The 23,691-nt window shown below is 46.2% G+C and overlaps 1 pseudogene; it reads left to right on the top strand.

Annotated features, from left to right (window-relative positions):
* Positions 1-1,924: 1,924 nt before the first annotated feature.
* On the top strand, positions 1,925-23,198 carry LOC144828122 (uncharacterized; annotated as a pseudogene).
* Positions 23,199-23,691: the final 493 nt, after the last annotated feature.

Below are 23,691 nucleotides of genomic sequence, written 5' to 3'. Positions count from 1 at the left end.
AATGCACGCTAGCTGGCCTAATGTCACTTTTCTGTGTCTAGCGTGAAAAACCACACAAAAAAGCTTCTAAGGAGAAAAAAAATGACACTTACCTGAATGCAGAATGGAGCAGCCAGGAATGAGCACAGCACAGGACAACTACCAGTCGGAATGGCAAGCCAGAGTCTAAGGGGAGGAAGAAGAGGAAATGCAGGGCCAGTCAGGAGGGGAATGGGATCTTGTTTGCAGAGGTGATGGAGCCCCAACACCAGCTCCTAATCAGCTCCAAAGTTTCAATGGGGAACAACAAGTCTATACAGCAGTCCATAGTGAACAAGTTGAACTGTGTAGCTGAAATCTGAGGACAGTGACAGACTGCAACAAGCACTGGCATGATGCCAAGTACAAAACTAAGGAGAAACTGCCAACCAATTTACTGGCAGCGTTGCAGAACGGAGGTGGTAGTCCAGCGCCCAGGAGGAGCTTGTTCCCTTGGAGAAACAGGTGTCTGCAGTCATCTCTGAGGAGTATATGGTTGGGGTAGCGGGACAGGACAGTGCTGACTATGACCAACTATATCAGTCACAGAGTAAGTACCAACAACGAACAATGGAGGGAACTATGGAAAGTCTTGCAGTCAAGGCAGCTATGTCCCAATGCTTTGCTGTATTGTCTGCAGGTCAAACATTAGCCACCTGGCTACTCTATGATTAGATATGACATCAATGGAAGGCTCATGGGCATTTTGATCACAATTTGGCAAAGGGCAGCATCAAAATCCTGATAGCTGGGCTAACCTAACTCAAATTGAAAGAGCAGCAATGTGCTGTTTCTACAAGCTATGAAACATACCTGTAATAACTGCATGCGCTGGGGCGCATACAGCAGACATACACCAAAGCAGACCCCCCCCAGCACCATAGTTCAAGGGTACCTACATTGGCTCAGCGCAGCTGAATGTGCACCAGCCTGAAGGGAAGTGCAGGGATGCGTTGTACTTTCCTAAACACAGTGCAACCCTGCCCTTCCCTATTCACACATTTTGAGGCAGCATGATGGTTTCTTGCAATGCCCTGCAACACATGTCTACGAAAGATGCCCCTCTGTCACACCTGGGCCCATCCATATTAACCTAGGCTAGTATTTCGTAGCATACATTTGGTATATCACTGGATAAGCAACACACTGGAGGGATGGGGGAGCTGTAGGCCATGGCTAGAACCTACACATAGGAATATGTATACTGTCACTTTCATACTTGCCTAGAGCAAAGTACATAGCAAGCAGTTGTCCTGGCTTGTAGTCTCAAACCACACATGTGTCAGCTGCCATTGTAGGGACATCCTGAACTCCTCTCATCTATATATATAAGTCTGGGTATGGAGGTGAATGCAACCTATGTACACCAGCAGAACACGGGCCATAGTTAAATTGAAAAGGGGCAGGGTGTTGATGCATACGTATTGGCAGTTCAAATATGTATGCACGGATGGGTCATATTCACTGGATTATGTTCCATTCCTGTCACACATAGCTATGCGCCAACACAGGCACCCTTGCACCATGGTACAAAGTTGTCTGTGTTGGTGCTTCGCTTTCATCATCACCGCCAGCGCAACCGAAAATACATGGGATGTGCACTATCCTTGTGAATATGGTGCTGTCCTGTGTGTGTGGAATGACACAGAGTTGTGTTGTGGAATGACATAGAGTTGTGTACATAAAGTGCTTACTGTCCTGTGTTTTGCCATTGCAATGTGAACATACCCCTTGGTAGGTACATGTCACCATTCCCAGCAACACTACCATCTGGGATGCTGCCTGACACGTCAATATATAACAGCCTGCCGTGTCAGCCCAAATGATATGGCCATGCACAGTGTTAGTGGCGTAGGCACTGGAGAGTGATCGCTTGATCACGGTCTCATTACTGTGTGGGAGTAAGATGGCTGCTAGGACCTATTTTGAAACAGCCAGAGGGGTAATGGACACATACAAGTGCATGGATCAGAGTAAAGAGATGTCTGGCATCCTGGAGATGATCAGCTCTGGTCATGATGAAATGGCATTAACGTCAGTGATTAGATTCTGAATACTAGGACACAGCCCATTCACCCAGAGTAGGGACACAGAGCGCCTGATGACAATGCTGAGATCCTGTCGTCTGAAATAAAATACAGTGCTATCTGCCATCCTCACCCAAGTGTAACAGCTACCCTACACATCAATGAGAAACTGAAAGTTTCATGTCATGCACTTTGTTTTTGTCAACTGCTTTAAACCATGTAATATGTAGAATACATCACTAATACCATTTCCCCCATCTCTTTGCAGAGGATGAACCCTTACCTCCTGACCAGCACCCTGTCCTGGACATCAGTGATGATGATGATGATGATGACAACCTACCAACCATTGATCAGGACACCTTCTAATATCTCCTGAACTCCATTGGGACACCATCTCTGGACTCGGAAGTGTCAGCAGCATTGTGGCATCTTCACATGCCCCATCTAAAAACCAACAAGCATGACCTCTCACCACACCCATGCCGCAGGACTCCGAGGACCCAGGCATTACCTTCCAACAGACTGCAGTAGTAGTCTAGTGGGAGTTGGTAGATCAGGTGCTGGCGAGGATGAAGACCATGGTGGCCACCATGGAGTGTGTCTGTGGGTGCCTCTGCCTCAATAGGAAAAACACTTCGAACATCAGAGGAATCTACTCTCTGCTCTGTGTGCTGCATCAGTCTGTGTCTGACAATGCTTGTTTCACGAGGCAGAGGCATCAACAACTGCCCTGCCAAAGTGGCACCAGCAATGTGGCCAGAGAGCTGGGTACTAATCAGCAGAACCTCCTCACTGCAATGATGCCTCATGCATTGACACATATTAATGCTGCTGAAGGCCCAGCATCTGCATCTTCTGCCCCTGATGTGTGTGTGCCTCCCTTGGCTCATACATCTATCATAACACCCTCACAGGAGACACCTCTCACATCAGAGGAGGAAGGTGTGGATGATACCTCTTTCCATAAAAAAAGGCTGCTGTAGCATTCATCTGTGTAATACAACCAGTTTCTCCTTAACCGTGTGCTGATCAACATGCAAAGAAGCCTCTGCTGTCACTGTCCTCCTATTTTGACATAGCCCTGTTCACCTTGAACATTTGTGGACTGACAATGTAGCCTCCCTAATGATACTGCAGTCATCCTCCTGACTGACACATTCCTAATCCTACACATGTCCCATGACATGTTCCTCACAAGGACTCTCTCTGGACATCCACAGGCTTGAAACATCCTTTGGGGTTGTCCATTCAACTTTACCTGTGAGACCCTTCAACATTTGCCCATGTAAATAAGTGCACCAAAGAGAACTACCAGTGTGTTGTTTGTCTCTATGAGTCAGTGTGGGTACTATAACAAACACTATCAAAAGGGACATCGTTATGTTAGCAGATTCTGGGACAATGGCAGGCAGTGAGAGTATAACAAATGTTGGAAGCACATATTGTGTGATGATTAGTAAGTGCATACTCAAGGTTGCTAGAATATAGTGCAACTGGTGTCATGCAGTCAATGTCAATGGTGAGATCAGTCGCACCCCAAGTGTTGGGTCCATCTGTGATTCCTAGCAAGCTACATTGGGTCGACAAGTACACATAGCAAATGTGACAGGTTGTGGGGCAGCCATGAGACCAGTACCAACTATGGGGCTGATTACAATGTCGGGCAAACAGGCCTCCTACCGTCATTCAGAATCTCCTCAACTGTGTTGGAGCCCTTCTGACTGACTCGTTTACTAATTATTGTTTTCATTATGATGTTTATGGTCAGAATTTAAACCGCACAGTCATTCCGAATCAGTTCTGAATGATATGCGGAGTATTTGTGTTGTTCGGAACCGCATCGTTCACCCCTATGGACAGTGTTTTTCCTCTCGGCATTACGATATCAATTTCCAGCAGCTTTTCCACGTCGGCCTGCCCGATATGGAAAGGCTGTCGAAAAGTGACTTTGGGCGCCCCTGGCAGGGCCCCTTTGGCCCCGCGGCCTATGGTTAATGGCCACAGGGGTACATCAGGTACCTTCCCCTGTGAAACCCTGCACAGTGTGATAGGCAGTGTGGGGTGCCTATGACAAGGTACAGGCTTTTCCACAAACACCCCATATCTCCATAGGAGCCTGTGTTATGGCCAGTTGTCGGATGGAACACAAACTCCTATAGGGAAAAATGGGACTCCGACCCAACAGTGTTTGGTCGTATCGTAATCCGGCAGTCGGAAACCCCGACCGCAAGTCAGTCGGTCTCTATTCCAAGTCCCGAGTCGGTGTTGGGCAGAGGCTTACCGCCCCACATAGCAATCAGCCCCTTGGTGTGCAAAAGTCACAGTGCAAAAAATCCCTCCAAGGAATGTCGCATTCACAACACACATTGATCTCATATGTGAGTTCAAAATGAGCACTCTGTCATCTTGCATCCATTAATGCCCCGTCCAAAGCTCAACTACCTAAACAATCATATATTTATTTATTTATATTTTATTGGTATTTTTATGACATATAACACACATCAACCCCCAACCCCCTAACCATCGCAAAAAGGCCCTATCCAACAACAAATCAACCCACCCATAAAAAAAACACTAATACCACTATCATTACACTACACTAAAACTACTCTAACCTAATCTACCCTATAACTTACCCATCCAAAATGTGGATCTTCTTGCTTGCCATATCCAACTACCTGCTTGATATCCTGTAGCAGGGGCAATATCTTGTCCACCTTATGTTCCTCCATAGACATACAGAGTTTCATGTCGCACTACTCATGTCATGTCACTTTAAAACTTTGAGGGTCCTCCTGTGGGCTGATGTGCAGGTGCCAGTGCTTTTGAATGTCGACTTGTTCAGATGTTGGGAATAGTTGCTTGAGAGGTCCCTGCAGCAGGTTGTCCAAGGCTGGCTGATCTTCTAGTGGTGGTTAGTGGGCTCATGGGAAAGAGAGACCACTGCCCCTCGGCCATGTTCTGCATGGTAATGTTGCTTCATGGCCCTGTATAATTTTGCAACCCACTTGATGTGGTGGTAGCGCACCTAACAGTTGTTGAAATTGCGCAGCTCATCGTTGTCATGTTGTCTGTTGCATCAAAGAGGATATATGCTACTTATAGGCTGACTAGGAAGAGGTATCAACATCATGAACTCTCATAATTAACTTTACACCTAAGGTAGTTCCCATACTACCCCCACATACACCTTGCTGCTTTGAGTACACTCACTAATACTTAGCATATCTGAGGTTGATGGGCCTAATTGCAAAGGTAATCCATTTGTTAGACCATTTTAGTACAGAGTATGTCTGCAAACATGCATTTAGGTGCCCATTGGATGGTATCAATTTCCACGTTCACTGTGTAGTAGTGCGCCTTGGGCATCCTGCAATGACCTTGATGCCATGGGCATTGAACACACGCATACATTTCATGCCATAACAGCATATGTCTTGCTTCACAACATTCAGAAATTGATAAGGCAAGGAGGCATATCATGACATATTGCTACATATTACGACCAATTGGTAGTTATTACATTTAAATTTGGATGCTGGAAAAGTACACCAGTTTCTACACAGGAAAATGAGCCTTCCCATATTTGACGTGTATAAACTCAACGGTAGACCATGACACAACTGAATACATGCTCCCAATATCATGGCATGTGCAAATGACATGCATAATGTAGCATTCACACCTACAACATGATCTATTGTGCATCCACCACCACATACATTTGCATTGTCTGACACTAGGATCATGGATCCCCTCACACAACATTCATGTTGTCCTTCCCCGATAGGCAAGCTGTACTCCTCGACAATAGTCAGAGGCTATTAGACATGCAGCACATCACCACAACTTTGCATAGCTTATTCATCACCTTCAAGAAGATCAATTGTGAGAAAGATGCACAATGAATCTGGCAGTTCCCAACATATGTGACATGACACTCACTCCTTGCACGACACTTATTACACAGATGAAGGCATGCATCGGTAAAGTTCAAGTTGCTGAAGTTGCCCATCTTAGGGTCTGTGTAAGTGTGTGATCCAGCTACAAGACATAACATTTAAAGCATGTTAATAAATTACACATATATGATAAGCAACAACAGCACAGTGCATATGCAAGTCTATTGGCCATGTGGCCTTTCAGGTTGTAAGTGTTCAGATGACACACTTGACATGCCTCGATGATACACATTGGTAAGGCTGGCTGAGTCAAACATACATGTGAATGTCTTACACATGCACCGGTTGGCCATATTGCACAACCATGTGCTGAGAGGCATTACTCCCTAAATGCACAATGGGAACTTACTTAGATGATGCTGTGCACCTACACAATTCACATACCATACACAGTAAAGTGATCTTATCCATTGGCCCTCTGAAAAGCAGACACCAGAAAATAAGTAAGCTACATACAGCTCAATTCATGCATACTGGACTGGTCCACTAAGAAACTTGTGTACTCTACCTATCAATGCTGTTGATTGCATGTCATTGTACACTTATATTCCATACATCCCTCAGCCGATTACAACAGATTACAATTGGAGGTGAGCTAAGCATTGTATGCCATGGCAGACATCATTGATGCTAGTCAGCTCTGAGGAGGTATGCAAAGGAATATCAACGGCACATCACTATGGGGATTCTATACAAGGCTCTAGCGCTGCCACTGCATATATTATGACATTGTCAGAAGTGAAATGCCAGCTGTATTCAAAGTCCTTGTAAATAAGCCCCTTTATGTATGACATAGGTGCTGTAACGTGCCATCAGAACCAGACATGACAAATCCTGCTGAAGAATTAGCAGCTTTGGAGCACATCTGCACTACCAGATATGCAAACACATGAGTTTCTAGACAGGCAATGGCAATGTACATCAACTTCATGCTTCCCTGGGAGTCATTTCTCTCACCTACGGCAATAGTGACAATAGTGTGGACCACTAATGGCACTGGTGCAGATATTGTTCCTACACTAAAGGCATGGCATTTTCCCCTTTTGCATGAGTGCATGACAGTTGGACTTGGCCTTGTTGGCTGAAGTTCATTTAAACTTTTTGTTTTTCCCCTAGACCTTATTCCTGACACAGAGTTGTGAAGTTAGATACTGTAGGTACTTGCCACTGCTAATCAGTGTGTAAGTACAGATGTTTCCTGTATAAAATGCGGTGGTGATTGGTTGTCTCTGGTTGGTATGTTTGCCTTACTAGCAAGATCCCTAAGTCATGTGCACTGTGTGTGCCAGGGCTAGTACTAAAAAAATGCATAGAAAGGGAACATAGGTCTTCAGTGTAGGGCCTGTGCGCATTACTCTAAATTAGCATGTCGTCCTGACAAGTGCTACCACTTGTCAGGCCTGACTTTCCTTTTTGCATATACATGGAGCACCCATGTAGGACGTTCTGGTTAACCCCTAGGCAGAGTGCAGTGTAGGTATACGACAGGGCCGGTGCCAGTGTGGGTGCTAGGACCCGACAGTGGAAAATACTCCATTTAATTTTCCCTGGTGAAAGGCCATTCTGCCCATAGGACAGAATGGGGGAGGCTGGGTATAGTATAGTTAGCCTAGTTTCCCAAGGATTGGAAATGGAACAATAAAGTTTGGTATGTATGAACTTACAGCGTCATAGCTTATCTTTTTGGGCAGATGGTTTTGTTGCTGTGTGTCTAGAAATCGCTGTTTGAGAAAATGGCCGAGTTTGTGCTTTAGACCTTTTTGTGTGTCTCAGCAGAATGTGAATTGCCTGCCTGGATCTGGGAAAGGTGAGAAAGGCTGAGGGAGGTCATGCCCCAGGGGATGGGTGGAGAGGGTGTCAGGCTGCCCTACACCTGGAGCAGGAGAGGCTTTGTGAGGTGTAGAGGCATGGGTCAGACCCATAAAACAATAGACCCATATCCCTCTGACTGATTAACGACACTGGGGGGAGATACTAAAGACTGATTTAGGGAGGGGTCAGGGACCCATGAGCACAAGGAAACTTTAAAGACAATGAGGGGTATAACTGATAGAACTGTAACCCCAAGACTTTGGTTATGTTGATTATGTCATCGAGAACGGTCTTGGTATCGTTCAGAGAAGTCCTGGGAGCGCTTTGAAGACTCCGTGGACTGGTCGAGTCTCTGGTGGCTTTTGACCAGTCCGCGATTGGGAAGAAAACCTGTGCCTCAGGAAGAGTTGCTGAATAGCCTGTGGGAGACACTTGACCCTTGCTTCTTGATCTGGGGCTTGTGGGAAGTTTGTAGCTCTTGACCGAGGAGAGTCTGAAGGGGTGCTGCAGTGGGTCATGTGTCCCCTTCTTCCTGAGCAGGACTTTGCTTTGTGCTGCGTCCTGTACTCCAAAAGCCCGAGGTGAGCTGGCTCCCTGTTCGGAAATACAGTAATATAAAAGTTTTCAGAAAGTCTCAAGTGGCGCGGTGGTAGGACCATGTCGCGGTAGTCTGAGACCTCCGAAGGGGTGCCTAAGGTGATCGTGGGCACCCGGGGCGAATCAAGACTCTGATGCACAGGGTGCATGTCTTGGTGCAGCTACAGGTGTTGGAGCGCCTGTGGATTGTGGGCATAGTGGAATAGAGCCGAGATTCGGGATGCGCAGGGGGTGCGTGTCGCAGTGTAGTCCAGGCACTAGTGAAGAGTGCCGGGACATCATGGGCACTAAGAAGGAGTGAGTGTCCGACACATGGGTTGGCGTGTGGTGGTGCAGCCAGGGCATGAGTGGGAAGCGCCTGGTACCTCGTGTGCACCAGGAGGAGAGGTGAGACTCAGACGCGCAGTGTGCATTTTGTGGTGCGACCAGGGCATTAGTGCAGAGCGCCTGGGTCATTGTGTGCACCAAGAAACAAGGTGGGTCTCCAGCACGCAGGTTGCATGTGGGGGTGCAGTTGCGGCACTAGAGGAGAGTGCCTGAAGATCATGTGCACCTGGAGACGGAGTGAGACTCAGACGCGCCGGGTGTGTGTCAAGGTGCCAGCTGAGGCGTAGTGAGGTGCGCCTGGTCATCGGAGGCAGGAGGAGGAGTAAGTCTCGGACTCGCCGGGGGTGCGTGTTGAAGGTGCCACCGGAGGTGCTTGTGAGGAGTGTCAGGGAGCTGTGAGAACCGGAGAGGGGAGAAGTCCTAACAGCACTGGAGAGGAAGTGACCAGGCCCTCGAAGGCGACGTGGGGTGGCACCATCGTTGTGTGTAAGGCTTCGTGGAAGGAGTGTGTGCTGCAAGTTGGCGGCCTGGCCCGGCAGCTCCGCAGGAGCAGAACTAAAGGACCGAGCAAGCCTTGCCCGTAGTGACAAGGCTCTGGAGTGAGGCCAATCCACTGCTGAAGGAGAGGAGAGTGGGGTCGCACTCCCCCAGGTAAAGTGTATTATCCCCTTGGGGGGTTGCGGGCCTGGAGAGACACTCTCTCAGCCTCTGGCTGCTGGCAGCTGTGTGCGCCTGTTGCTTGGCCCACATCTTGGCCAGTGTTGGTCCCAGACCGGGAAGTAGAGGGGCCAGGGCCCGGAGTGGAACTTGGGTGTTATCGTTGATCCGTGTTGGGGGCAACCGGTCGCATAACTTCTAAAAACAGTTATATAACACTTTGCATATTTGCTGTAAATGAACTATCGAACTATTGGACAACGTCTGACACTAGTGGTGCTTAACGAACTCAGGGGTTAGTGCGCTACGCACTAAGTTATGTTTCTCTTGCAGGATACAGGATCCTAGCGTAGCGTACTGCATTGGTTGTTTTCTGCACTGTACTGAATTGCACTGTGATGCATTACCTTATTCCTTCCTTGCCCAGGGCATACTGGTGGCGATATGCATTGCATTGTTTTCATATCGCACTGTATGTAATTGCAGCGTGACGCATTGCTGCATTTTTTCCTTGATCAGGGCATGCTGGTTGCGACCCGAGTTGCATTATCTTGTGTTGACTCAGTAAATGATCATGACGCTACGCATTGATTGTTTCACTGCACACAGTACAAGAACCCATCGTTAAGTAGTGCAGTATTTCTTGTATTTTGCAATGTGTGTGATTCTAGTGATACGATGCACCTAACCTGCTGAGAATGTTTAAAAGTTAGTGTAACTGTTGGTTAGAAGCAGTGGTTGGGGATTAGAACGACCCGACCCACCGTAACCAATATTACCCTTTGTATATGTGTGGAAGTTGTGTCGTGTGGTCATTTTGTATATCTTTCTGTATAAAGTATACTCGTTTAATACAAACTCACGTGGAGTCCGTTTGTGGTGACATCATTGGGATTGCTGTGGGTGTGGTTGCACATACTGAACACTCATGCCTTGGAGATAAGCCTAGCTGCTCATGTCAAGCTACTAAGGCGGTGAGCAGAGCTGTCTCGGACAGTGTCCTTTCTTTGCCTAACGTGGGACCAAGGGGGTTCGGAACGCGCACTTGACAACACCGGTGCGTGTAGGAATTCCGGCTTCTTACAATGACTAATTAGCACAACATATTATTGTGAGCCAATCTTAATGGTTCCTAAAAGCATCAGTGGTCAAATGAGAAACTTAAGTTAGCAGAAACAATATGTGTACTTACATGTTGGTCCACTAACTTCAATGCCCATGTACTGTTGGAGGTCAGGCTACCTGCCAACCACATCTGCCCAGCAATCCTTCAATTGTGGGTTCTCACAGTCCACACCATGGATGTGTTGCATCTGTTGCCTGATGCTCTCCCACTTCTGCTTCCGCAGCTTGACATAGTAGCCCTTTATCACACGGCCCCCAAGTACTAACATATTCAGCAGGTAATGGCAGATCAACCACAGGAGAGTACCCAACTCCTGCACATTCATAGCCAAGTACGTCTCTGAAACACAACAGGAACAGCAGACCCTGAGTATAAACTCCTCAAACTCCAAACACACTGTCCAGGACAATCCACACACCCCCACTCCCAAGCACTGATTGTGAAAGTAACTTTACAGTTCCTGGTTTGTTGCCCTGTTGACACTGTTTGCTCATGTGTCATAAGTGTGTAATTAAGTATACACGTGTGGGATCATCCGGCTCATGGATCAAACTATGCATCGTGCACAAACACTTTGGTAGAACTATGATGCACTTTCCCATGGGTGCTCTGTGTGCTAAGTTGTTGATGTCTAGCGTACACATTGTATCTGCTTCTACCTGGGATGCTAAAGACTACCTATGCAATAGGGTCAGTGCAACCACATCTACGACTACTCTGTGCAAGGCAATTAGCGCCATGTCGCACATTGGAGGTATCTGGTCTTAATCCACACGTTATAGTGCGCAGCTGCAGTCCTGCCAAATATCACGCATCAGGCATTATACTAGCGCATTTCAGTATGGTGCTCCGCATCGCCTCACTGAAATACAATTCCATGCATAATGCATAGTCTCTGGCTGTCTCAGAAACAGGGTGTGTGGCAGCTGTCAGCGCGAGCCAGTAGCCTCTATGGGCTGCTGCTCCCACAAGCTTGGGGCATTCAAAGCAGCTGATCAGGCTCACAGTGGCAATGATTTACAATGCCATGGGGCTCTGAATCACTAGACGGCCTGTCGTCAAGGCCAGGTCAGGTAGCGCCGAATAGCTACTACCGAGGCAGCTGGTGGCGCATTGCCCCATTCAGGTTCAGTGACACAACTTTCTGGCCATAGCACCGCAGGCGTATATCACGTCCTGCAGCCAGAGTGTGGGGAGGTTCATTTTGTGAGAAAGGACTGGGGATGACTGGCCAGCTGCTCAGCCTCATTCACTGATTTACGGGCTGGGCCATCATGGCGCTTGGCGCCTGATTTGCAGCACTGCTGCTCGCTCCTGCCCAGCAGAGCCACCAGCACTGTGGCGGCTCAAAGGCAAAATTATATCTACGGCCACTCAGCCTGGGCCGGGAGTGATGCATCATGCAGTCAGCAGACTGCTTGAGGGGTCATCACCATCTCCGAAGCCACTCACTGACAGGGACCTCGGTGCAGCAGAGGCCTGGCCACCAGGAGCACTGTGGAAAGCTGGCAAGCAGGGCCACATCCCTGACTGAGGCAGATAATTAATTTCTGCAGCCTGCAGTGTTAGTGGTGGGCAGTTTGAGCTGCTTGCAGCCTTGGAATCGCCAATGCACCTGTCATGCTGCCTGGCTAAGGCAGAAGAAGAACAGTATGAACAGTAAGTAGCATAACCACCAGCCACTTAGTTATCAGTCACAGTCAGTGTATAACACAATGACATTAATTTATTTTAATAGGAGTGTTTGTGATTGGAATGTATATTCTATATGTTCCAGGGCCGCCTTTTGGGTGAACTTAAACTGTCAGCCATTATACGACAGACCCATGAAGTGTATCATACGCCTGACATGCTATCACCCCTGTAGACCTCCAGATTGTGGAACTCACTTCCAGTGGAACTTAGATTCCTTACATCTGAGCCTGTGTTCCCAAGGAAACTGAAAACCTGGCTCTTCTCTCTGATCTAGCCTTGTGGTACTCTTCTGGTTGACCCTCTCTGACTTCACATGTTTCCAGCGACGGGACACCCCCGTCGGGGGTAGCTGTCGCGCTCTACAAACTTCTAAATAAAACTTCTAAATAAAATAAATTGGTGGGCAACACTGGCAGGGAGTGGGGAAATGACTGTGTGCTACAAAATTCAAATAATAATTCTGTAAATCAGGCTTTGTGTTCCACCAGGGCTGGCTGTTCCTTTATTCCTTCTAAGGTTAATAAAGTCACACCATTGAGTTATACAAGAAAGCACTGTAATACATGGAAGCCTGTAACTATTCAGCTCTTATAAACAATTATTCCACAAAATGTCAGTTTGTAGCTGATAAACATATATACATATATTGCTATATGTTTACTTGTTTCATTGCTGGAGTTCTAGATGTGACTTACATTAAAATGCTTATTAAATGATACAAGTAATCACATGCTCCATATATTCTAAATGCCTGGGGCCTATCACATCCCTGCTGTTGGCCGGTGAGGGTTACTTCATCACTCGTCACAGATAGAGCCCCCATAGTCCTGAGATGATGGTCATGACCTCCCAAGAGATGATTTTGCTGGCATGGAGGGGGGGCACATTGACTGGCAATTTGTGTTTTCTTTTTCTGCCAGCGGGCCTGTCGGCCACACGAGGCACCAGTGTGTTTTTAAGGAATTATGTTGGGGCCATGTCCCATACCCACGTTGAAGACACCCTGGAGTGATGCTAAGCAGGCTGCAGCATCATTAATTAAAAGGGAGAAGTCTGAGCCAAGGGCCAGCGCAACAAAGGTGGCTGGCTCAGGTTCAATGTTTTCCTATGTCAGTGAGTTGGGGCCTCACACACATCCTGTTTGGGCCAGGATACATGTGGGCAAGAGGCCCTGGAGCGGTGCTAGTATAAGACTACATCATCATTAATTAGGAGGGAGGAGCCAGGGGTCCCAGTCCAAGTAAGGGATGGAAGGTAGGAACTGATCTGTTTCTCTTGCTTCCCAGCAACGCAAATGTCCAGCCCAGTTCCAATGTTTTCCTGCCAGGTACTCCAGCCTGGGCCCCCTCCCTGGAATGGTAGCTGTCGTCTGGCAGCAGTAGAACATCCTGTCTAAGAACACATGGGGGAGATCTGAGCAGGTGGTGCTTAAGCCTCATCTGCATCACAGTGCCACCAGTTCTGCTACAGAGAGCAGCTCCTCTACTCAGCAGCTGTGACTCAAGACTGTTAGACTTGGCATCATTTGGTGTGTTTCCCCTGACTTTTTGCTTTCTGACCTCCCGGTTTTGACTCTGTTTTTGCTGATGTGATGATTCTCCGCACTTTCGTCACTGCGGTCCAGTAGTAAAGTGCAAGCGCTCCTGTATAAAATGTGTTATGGATTGGTGTTTCCATGATTGTCATATTTAATTTATGTAACAGTCCCTAGTAAAGTGCACAGCGAGTGCCAGGGCCTATAAATCAAATGCTGTTGGTGGGCTGCAGCACTGGATTGTGCCACCCACGCAAACAGCCCATAAAGTGTAACTCTAGCCTGCCATTGCAGAGCCTGGGCGCAGCCTGGGGCTTCAATGTGGACTTGGCAAGTGCAAACACTTGCAAGTCCCTAAACCTTCCCTTTCCTACATGTGAGTCACCCCTAAGGGAGGTCCAAGGTACCCCCATGGGCAGAGTGCATTGTATGAAAAAGGTAGGACATGCTGTGCTGTGTGGGGCATGTCCTGATAGTGAATTACAGCCTACTTCGTTTTTCACTATTGGAAGGCTATCTGTTCTCCATAGGCCAGAATGGGCAGTTTGATCATTACATCCTATGATCCTAACTGAGTCAGGGAACACGGTAGGAATTCAAGTTTAGTATGCCTGTACTCAGAATGATAAAATACATCATTTAGTGAAGTTGGTTTTAACATTCTTTGTTTCAAAATATCACTTTTAGAAAGTAGTTTTTTTTTACCTAACCATCCAGCCCACCTCTGCTAGCGTGTGTATTAGCTGTTTGGTTTGTGAGTGACAGGGACTGGGAAGACTCCAGGAGCCAGGGTGAGTCAGCCGGGCTGAATAGGCACATCAACACATAGATGGGTGGGAGTAGTAGCACCTAGGTCTGAATAGGGCTTGGCTTGCCTTCCACAATGCTGGCTCCACCCCCTGTGGTGCGTCTGAGGACCCTGGCCAACCGACAAAGGAAGAAGGTGCACCCTTGCAGAATGCACCCCAAACTGGTTTGAACTAGGTCCAGGCCTCTCTGCCTTCAGAGGACAAAGGAATTTCTGGTATAAATATTGGGGCCCAGACCCCAAGACTTAAGAACTAACTTGAATCAAGGAACCTGCCAAGAAGAAGAACTGAAAGAACTCCCAGGAGGAGTACTGCCCCTTTGCTTTGTTGCTTTGTTGGGTTGGCCTGCAGCTGCTGTTTCTGCCTTGGGCAGTGAAAGGACTGGACTGAACTTTCTCTACTTGTGCTGAGTATCTCCAAGGGCTTGAGGTAGAGCTTGACCCCTGTTCAAGAAGTCTCAGGAATAGCAAAGACTTCAAGCCTGACGCCGTCTACGATGCCGCTGCCGAGACAGTGTCCTGAAATCACAGCAGAGAGCCCCGCCACAATGCCGCACCGCGACCCAGGTGTCACCGACGTCGCCTGCTGACGCTGCCACCGGGCCGCTTCATGATGACGCCGTGGTATCCCGGTCGCTGCCGCTCCACGCCGGACTCGACGCCGCTGCATGCACCGTGGTTCGAGGGGACCGCTCATAACGTTACACGATGCACCGCCATCATCCCGCACTGTAGCCTTGGCCTACAGATGCTGGTACCATCGACTCCAGTGTGTCAGCCAATGACAGCACTTCAGCGACCGCAACACCACTGCTGCACCATTACCTGCCAGCACCGTGATGAGCACCGCCTTCCTCTCACACAGCAAACCTGGTCTCACCGATGACGCCATCTGACGCCGCCACCGAGCCGCTGCTCGCACCGCGACCTGAGGACCCCGCACGCCGCACAGCCGCACTTTGCACCGCAGCATCCGACGCCTTCCGACGCCAGCGTTCCTGATTCCATCAGAGAGGAGATCGACCTGCAACGGGCATGACAATGAGAGGTCATCGACGACCTGCCTCTCTGAAAGGTACAGTTGGTGGGTCTTCACGACACTGCAGCTGACCCGCAACGCCGCGGTCAGTCAGAACTGTTTGGATTTGTTAGTTCACGACACCCTGATAGCCCGGATGTAGCTATCGAATTCAAGGAACTGTGTTTTCAATGCATCTTGCAATTTAAAGACCTCTTGCAACGCAACTAATCTTTAAAGTACTGTACTGTGTATTTTTATCGTATTTGGTCTTGTTTAAGTATATAAAAATATTGGATATTTTTCTAAACTGGTGTGGTGTCAGTTAGTAGTGCTTACACTGTATTTCTGTTGGTTATGTGCAAATGCTTTACACACTGCCTCTAAGATAAGCCTGACTGTTCATGCCAAGCTACCAAGGGGTTGAGCAGGAGTTATTTTAGGAGTGTAACTCCCTTATCCTGACTAGAGTGGTGGTTGCTGCCTGGCTTTGGTGCAAACCATAGCTAACCAGAAATCCCATTTCTAACAAAGACAGACTGATGTCAGCATTGCCTCAACAGCAGCTGAGTGGAGCCGTCTTAGCCAGTGAGTCACAGATCATGTATGACTAGCAGAAAGTCGATAATCCCACCAAGCAACGACATCAGGAGCTGCCTTATTTTATATTTTTCCCCTGGGTGCAGCAGTTAGCATTGTGACTCTTAGAGACAAGGTAATTTTCTTTACTACATTACTGCTACCAGAGTGATTTAAAGCTTCTAGCTACTGAAAGTACACTCTGCATGTTCAAGCTCAGAGAGGGGCTATTTCCCCATTAAGATCACTCTACCTGCATATTCCCAAACCTGTTTCAGGAGGTTAGCTAGCGAGGTACTGCTTTAATTCTCACAAACTCTGCTTTTGTGCTTGTTTATTTGTGCAAATAGCTTTTGTCATGCTTGTTTATTTGTGAAACTAGCTTCTGTTGCCGGGTGAGTATCTGGTTCACACATCAATTAATGTCAAGATAACTCAGGGAACATAAATGTTCACTGCGAGATCAGTGTTTTGTTTAGTGTCAGATATCAGCAGGCAGTTCAGAGGGTTAATGTCCCTCGCGGCAAAGAACATAAATCACATGCTTTAGAACAGCTGGATATTTTATGAGATCAGCTGTGAACTACTGCTTTTCACAACCAGGTGACACCTGTTTTGTTTACTTGTGGGACTTCTATCCTGACTGCACCTGGCGCTCAGCCTAGGGGTGGAGGGTGTTTTGTTTAAATCATGGTGGGGCTGAATACCCAGGAATTTTCATGCAACAACAAAAATATCAATATAACTGGTGAATATTCAAGTGCAAAACACACAAGATGATGGATGGAATTTTGCACAATGGCAAAACATTCACCCCCAGTCACAGATCTGGGTTTAATCCATTGTTATTTTGCTCACCAAGCCACCCCAGTTCAGACATGGCCATATGCTAATCAGTCTGACACTGTGCCTCATGGGAACAGTCCAGCCCGAACTGCCAAGCCATGTCTTCCCTGGACCACAATCAAGCATCCTAGGACCGGTTTCTGGCCATCAGCCGTCTTCAGCCAGGATAGCTTGACTCCAGTGGCGTAGTGAGCACGGGACCCACGTCTGGGCATACCCCTTTCCACATAGGGTGAACAGCAAAACACACAAGATGATGGACGGAATGTTGCACCATGGCAAAACATTCACCCCCAGTCACAGGTCTGAATAATCAAGTGCTGCAGCAAGATGAGTGTTATGTCCAGTGACAGTTTTCACAAAAGATCATGAACCATATGTGTTAGCAGAACTGTGTATTTTATAAGGTTAGCTGTGAGTTAGTGTATTTCACAAAAGCCTTTTCATACTTGTGGAATATCTGTGCTTGGCACCTGAGCAAACAAGGTGTAGGTCACATTGTTTGTATAAGTCTGCTAATGCTATCTGCAAACATGTCAAAAGAAGCATCTATTATGGTCCAGCAGCTGTGTCTTAAGGCTGTGGTTAATCATTTTACAGGCTATACTGCCATTGCAACCTATAAATTGCCCTAGTTAAATTTCCCAAGAGTCAATGTTTTATGCTGAAACGTATTGTATACATGTGCTGTTTGACAAAGGTTCAAAAGGATTTTTCCAAAAATGCTTAATTATGAGAAGAGTGCAAGCACAAGTAATACATTTTACTCTTATGTTTACATGGATGGTTCAATAATTTGAATGTACCTGCCTGCCAACGCTAATCTTGGCTGGTTATCTTAAAGTTTGCTATTGCTTATTTTTGTATGGTGAATGAAAACCACAAGTACCAGAATGCAGTTTGTTGGCAAAACAAAAGCAGTACTAGGTGAAGGCATCCATGATTGTAAGACTGCCTTCAAAATGCTCAGCACTTTAATAACACAGCAGTCCTGTAGTGATTTTTTAAAGCACACTGTGTGCAAATTAACGTGGATATGTCTGGCCAGCTGTTAGACCTGGCATTCTTGGCGAGGTTTCCCCTGACTTTTTGGCCTCTACCTCCTGTGTTTTTGATGCTGTCCTAGATTTAGTTTTTGCAGGCTTAGATGCTTTTGGCACTTTGCCACTGGGTCAAAGTGCAAGTGCTCCCTGTGTAAATTGTTATTGTGATTAGTTCTCCCTGATTGGCATATTTGTATTATCAGTAGATCCCTAGTAAAGTGAACTGAGTGTGCCAGGTCTTGTAAATCAAATGCTACTGGTGGGCCTGCAGCACTGATTGTGCCACCCACATGAGTGCCCTGAAAAGGTGTCTCAGGCCTACCCTGCAGTGCCAATGCGCAGTTTGTTTACTGCCATGTCGACCTGGCCAGTGCACCCACTTGCCAGGCTTTACCCTTCCCCTTTCTTACACATAGGACACCCCTATGGTAGGCCCAAGGTACCCCACCGGGCAGGGTGCAGTGTATGTGAAAGGTAGGACATGTACTGGTGTGTGTAACATGTCCTGATAGTGAAATACTGCCAATTTCGTTTTTCACTATTGAAAGACTATATTGCCCATAGAAAGGCTTTGTAACATTTTACAGGGGAAGGCTTTATAACATTTTACAGGGGAAGGTTTTGTAACATTTTACAGGCATTTCTTCCCATAAGGATAAGATAGAAAAATTGAGTTAGCACCCCTGAACTCAGAATTTAATAACAATTATTTTAGTAAAGATGGTTTTTAAATTGTGTGTTTGAAAATACCACTTTTAGAAAGTGGCTATGTTCTTGTTCAACCTTCCTGTGTGCCTCTGCCTGTTTGTGGATTGACTGTCTGGCTTTGGAGTGACAGGGGCTGGGGTGGAGCCAGGAGTCTGGGTGAGTCAGCACTAGACTGAATACGTCTGATCTGCATTTTGAGTGGTGGGTGTGGGAGCACCTGTACCTGAATAGCACTGAGCCTGCCTTCCACAATGCTGGCTCTGCCCCCCCTGCTGTGTGTCTGGAGCCAAGGCTCACACTAACAAAGGAAGTTGTAGTACACTGGCCGAGTGCCCCCAGAACTGATTTGAACTCGGCTCAGAGCCCTTGCACAAAGAGAACAAAGACATTTTGGGGTATAAGTATCAGACCTAAAACCCCTGCACTTTAGATCATTCCTGGAATTCAAGATGAACCTCTGCCAAAGAGAAGAGCTGGAGAGACTGAGGAGAAGTACTGCCCTTGCTGTGTATCTGGGGTTGGCCTGCAGTTGCTGTTTCTGCCAAGGAAAGGAGAAGGACTTTGCTGAGATCTGTGTCCCCTGCTTGAAGAAGTTCTCCAAAGGCCTGACGTGTGCTGGCCTATTGATCAGAAGTCTCAGGGACACAAGACTTCACCCCCAGCTCCTCTGAACTCCGATGTTGCGAGTTCTGACCTGCCTTAAGGTGCCCGTGCCAGTTTTGGGCCTCTGGAGGTTGTTGCTGATGTTTGGGAGCTGGAAGAGAGAAGAAACTCAAAGAACTACAGAAATCAATGCACCGCTCTTCTTGCGGCTATTTTTCAGACGCATCTTCACGGCGCAAGAAGAATTGGTAAGCATTGCCTTGCCACTGCGAAAGCAATCGCAGCGCCTGTCATTGGGGCAAGAATTAACGCATCAAGGGATCGAAGCTGAAGAGGACCGATGCAGCGCCGCGCAACGCCGCCGCATTGATCGCCGATGCATCCCGAATATCCACGCATCGTACCTTTGCAACTCACTTCCCTGACGCATCACCTCGGGACCGCAATCGGCGAAGAATCAATGACTCACTTCCCCTACAGACTGGACTCAACACAACCCTTCCTGTGCGTGCAGCGGAACTGTCACATCGCCTCCTCAGGTTCTCAGGAGTGACACATCTCTTTGTTTTCGGACGCTGTGGCTGTTTGGCTTTGTGAACTTTGACGCAACTACAGGTACTTTGGTGAAAAGTCATGCATCCATAGTTTTCTATGGTATAAGTTCTTGAAAGCTTTTGAAAGTCATATTTTTAAATGTGTATGTTGGATTTTTATCATTTTGGTCTTGTTTAGTTTAGATAAAGATATTTTATTTTTCTAAACTGGTGTGGTGTCCTATTGTGGTGTTGTCACTGTGTTACTGTGAGTGTTGTTACAAATACTTTACACATTGCCTTTGGGATACGCCTGTCTGCTTGTGCCACGCTACCAAGGGGGGAGCAGGGGTTATCTAAAGTGTGTATCCCCATTACCCTGACTAGAAGCTTCACTATGACCACATCATGAATTGGCAAAACCATGCTTTATCCTTGTTAGCCATACATGTAGAATGTTAGGCATATTTGTGTTTCTTTCCCTTCTCAGTCTTGGCAGAATAATGCCTGATACTGATGAGAGTGTGCCCAGCAGTTCAGCAGGGAAAGGCTGATGCTTGCCAAAAGAAATCTAGCAAGAAGGAATCTGGAGCACGGTCCTATCAAAGTAAATTTGACCTATCCTGGATGCAAGCCGAGCAATACAAAGGAAGATAAATAGGGTTATATACTTTGAAGTGTGTTGACAATTGCATAACCTTTTCCTGTATGTTCTTTCTGCTACCCATATGCTGGCACCTCTGTTTTGTTTTATCAGTTTTGAGTTGACTGATATGTTTTTTGAGTCAATGCACAATACTAACTGTTTTTACATGCTTGTTTCCCTTTCAATATAAGAAGGAATAGTTATTTTCTACTATGTCCATCAGGAGACTAACATTTTAATAAAGGCTCCCACACATTGTGTGTTCCTCTGCAGTTCAGTTTATCTCTTTGTATAGTTTACTTTTTAGACAATCATGTGGGAGTGCTACACTATGATGAATTGAACTTTCTATTTTACGTCAGTGGAAAGGAGGTTCCAATACACTCAATTCATTGCTTGGTGTCCTTTCCTACACAGTATATAGTCAGCCCCAAAAAAAGGTATAATGCATAGCATAAACTGTTTGTGTTGAACTACGGTAGCCTGTATTAGGCGTAGTCAGTAGGTGCTTGTGAACAGCCTTGCCACTGGATGTACTAGCACTTTAATTTAAAATACTTAGTGGCTAAAACTCATAATTTTGGAAAATCTTTTTAGCTGCAGGGATATACTTGTTCCTGTTAAGGCCACTCCATATGCTTTACATTGCTTGATGTGTTAGAATAAGGTCTCCTGTGGGCATCAAGGAGAGTTTGATCTGAAACCTCATATTAGTGGTAAAGTTCATACATTCCTTCAGGGCAAAAAGATTAAAATTAAGCCCCTCTCAGGCTACATATCAAAGAAGAGTTCCAGTGAAGGCTCCCTTGCCAGAGAGGAGGAAATAAACTTCCCAGGACTTTCAGCAGAGCACAATGTGTTCTCTGCTGCTGATGATCATTTGGGAAGCCTCATACAGACATGTTTCCCAGACTCTAAAATCGCACAGAAATGCTTGTTTGCTAGAACAAAAACAACATCAGTATTAAATGATGCCATTGCACCAGAGTTGTTGACTGACCTAGTGGCTGATATGACATCCTCAGCTTTTGGTCTCTGTATTAATGATAGCAATGATCTAGGCATTAAAAATATGAGCCCCCTAACAGTGCGTATTTTTTAGATGAAGAAGGGTTTGGTATGGTGCAAATTCCTTGGCACATGTTTAAGCAAGGAAAGTACAGCTGAAGGTATATTTACTGCAGTATCAAATGTTATGGCAAAGCTTTACATTCCTTGGGGAAATTGTATTGACTTTGGTGTAAATAGGGCCTCAGTGAATTTGGGAAGGCATATCTCTGTTAAAACTAGAGTATTGTCCCTGAATCCTAATGTGTATTTCATGGCTTGTTCTTGCCACATGGCTCACAAAGCAGCATCCCATACATCTTCTGCTTTTTCTTCTAGCTTGAAAGGTTTTGGCATAGAAGAATTGCTTGTAGATGTCGACTTCTGATTTGAAAATTCTTCGAAATGTAAGAATGTGTATACTGAATTCTGCCAATGTGTTGATTTTGATTACCGTTGCATGCTGAAATGCACCTCTATGAGGTCGTTAGGAATGTCCACATGTCTGGAAAGAAAGATTCTTAATTTTGTTGCTCTGCGTTCATCCTTTTCTCACCACCAGATAGTGGCAGAACTAGCAAGGCCAGGTTAAGGAGACTTGTTCAGGGTTTTGAGAACCCTAGGACTGAGATATACTATCTATTTCTCAGGCTGTGTTACCTACTTTTGTTAATTGTAACCCTTTGCTTCAAAGGGAAGTCATTCACCTCCTGTATGATGCCATGATTGAACTAATTGTTGTGCTATTGAGTACAGTACTTCATGTAGATGTCATACAGTCATTCAAGGTGAGCCCAGATGCCAGTTTACCTGATTTTACATCAAAAGAAATCCAGATCCCATATTCAAGTCTGTATGTTAGCATCATTGTTACTGGAAAGTTCAGAAACATGCTTAAAAGTGGGAACATTTTTCTTTTTTTTTTTGGCTTCGATTGGAATTCCATAGAGCATATTATCAAGCCCATTATCGCCGCTTTATCGGCAGTTTTCGGCCGATAAAGCGGCGATAATTTTATTGCCCAGGCTTGATAATATGCCCCCTAGTTTGTTTAAAGTAAGAATGTGAAAAATAGCAAGTCACTGACTCTGAGGACAAATCAAGAAATGCAGGAGAAAGGGATGCTATTAAAATAAACTCTGGCACTGGTGAGGTTGTCACTTACAGGATGTATGTCACTTGGCATTCCCTTGTCACAGAATTTACTGTTGTTGGCACTCAGAGAAGGAAGATTTTTCCTTCTATCAAAAGTAGCCAAACTTATCTTTACCTTGCCCCCCAGCAATGCTGATGAAGAAAGGTTGATCTCAGGAATAACATAGAGTTCCGCCCCAGAGTATCACTTGATAGAACAATATCTTCTATATTAATGTTTCAAATGAACAGACCTCAAGGTGGAACATGTTATACATTTTTTCCATCTGAAAACATGAAAAAGAAGGCAAGAACTCTGAAATGGTAGTAAAACAAGTTGCATGGAAGCACATAACTAAATCTTAGTCTGTGTGTTAATTTGGTTTCAGATATAAGTGCCCATACCCTGAATCAGGTTAGTGTAAGCAGCATGTCACCATCAGCCTCTGATACTCTTAACTCAACACTGTGAATGAACCGAGTGAGCTGTTAGCGCTGGTCTTAATGTGTTTTCTTATTTGAATTTATGTGAAGTTGGGCAGGTGTTTTTTTTGGTCTGGACATTATGTACATATGGACTTTAACCCCTTCGGTGCTGATGACGGCCCCCGTCCGTCATGCACCGCAGTGGGCGTGTGCTGATGGTGGCTGGGGGCCGTCTTGATCCCCGCCCACTATGGAAAACGCCGCACAGGCGCAGAATCGTGGCCGCGCCCAAGGGGTTAAAAGTCTATTGTATATTGTACAATGCAAATGACAATCTGTTTCATCCAGTAAGTATTTGGGTATTTAACTGCACGTGTGTCTGCATATGTGCACAGAATTTGAATAAAGTACTGCCTCTGAAAGACTTGTTTAATACTTACTATCATAGTTACACATTTGTTTACAGTACGGTCAGCTTACAAGGGCACTAGGTTAATGCCCTTCCGTTTTTGGTGTTTTGTGCAGTTTTAAGATCTTCT

This window comes from Lissotriton helveticus, chromosome 4_1 (assembly GCF_964261635.1).
Source record: "Lissotriton helveticus chromosome 4_1, aLisHel1.1, whole genome shotgun sequence".
Taxonomy (NCBI): Eukaryota; Metazoa; Chordata; class Amphibia; order Caudata; family Salamandridae; genus Lissotriton; species Lissotriton helveticus.
This window is presented reverse-complemented; position numbering and strand designations above follow the sequence as displayed.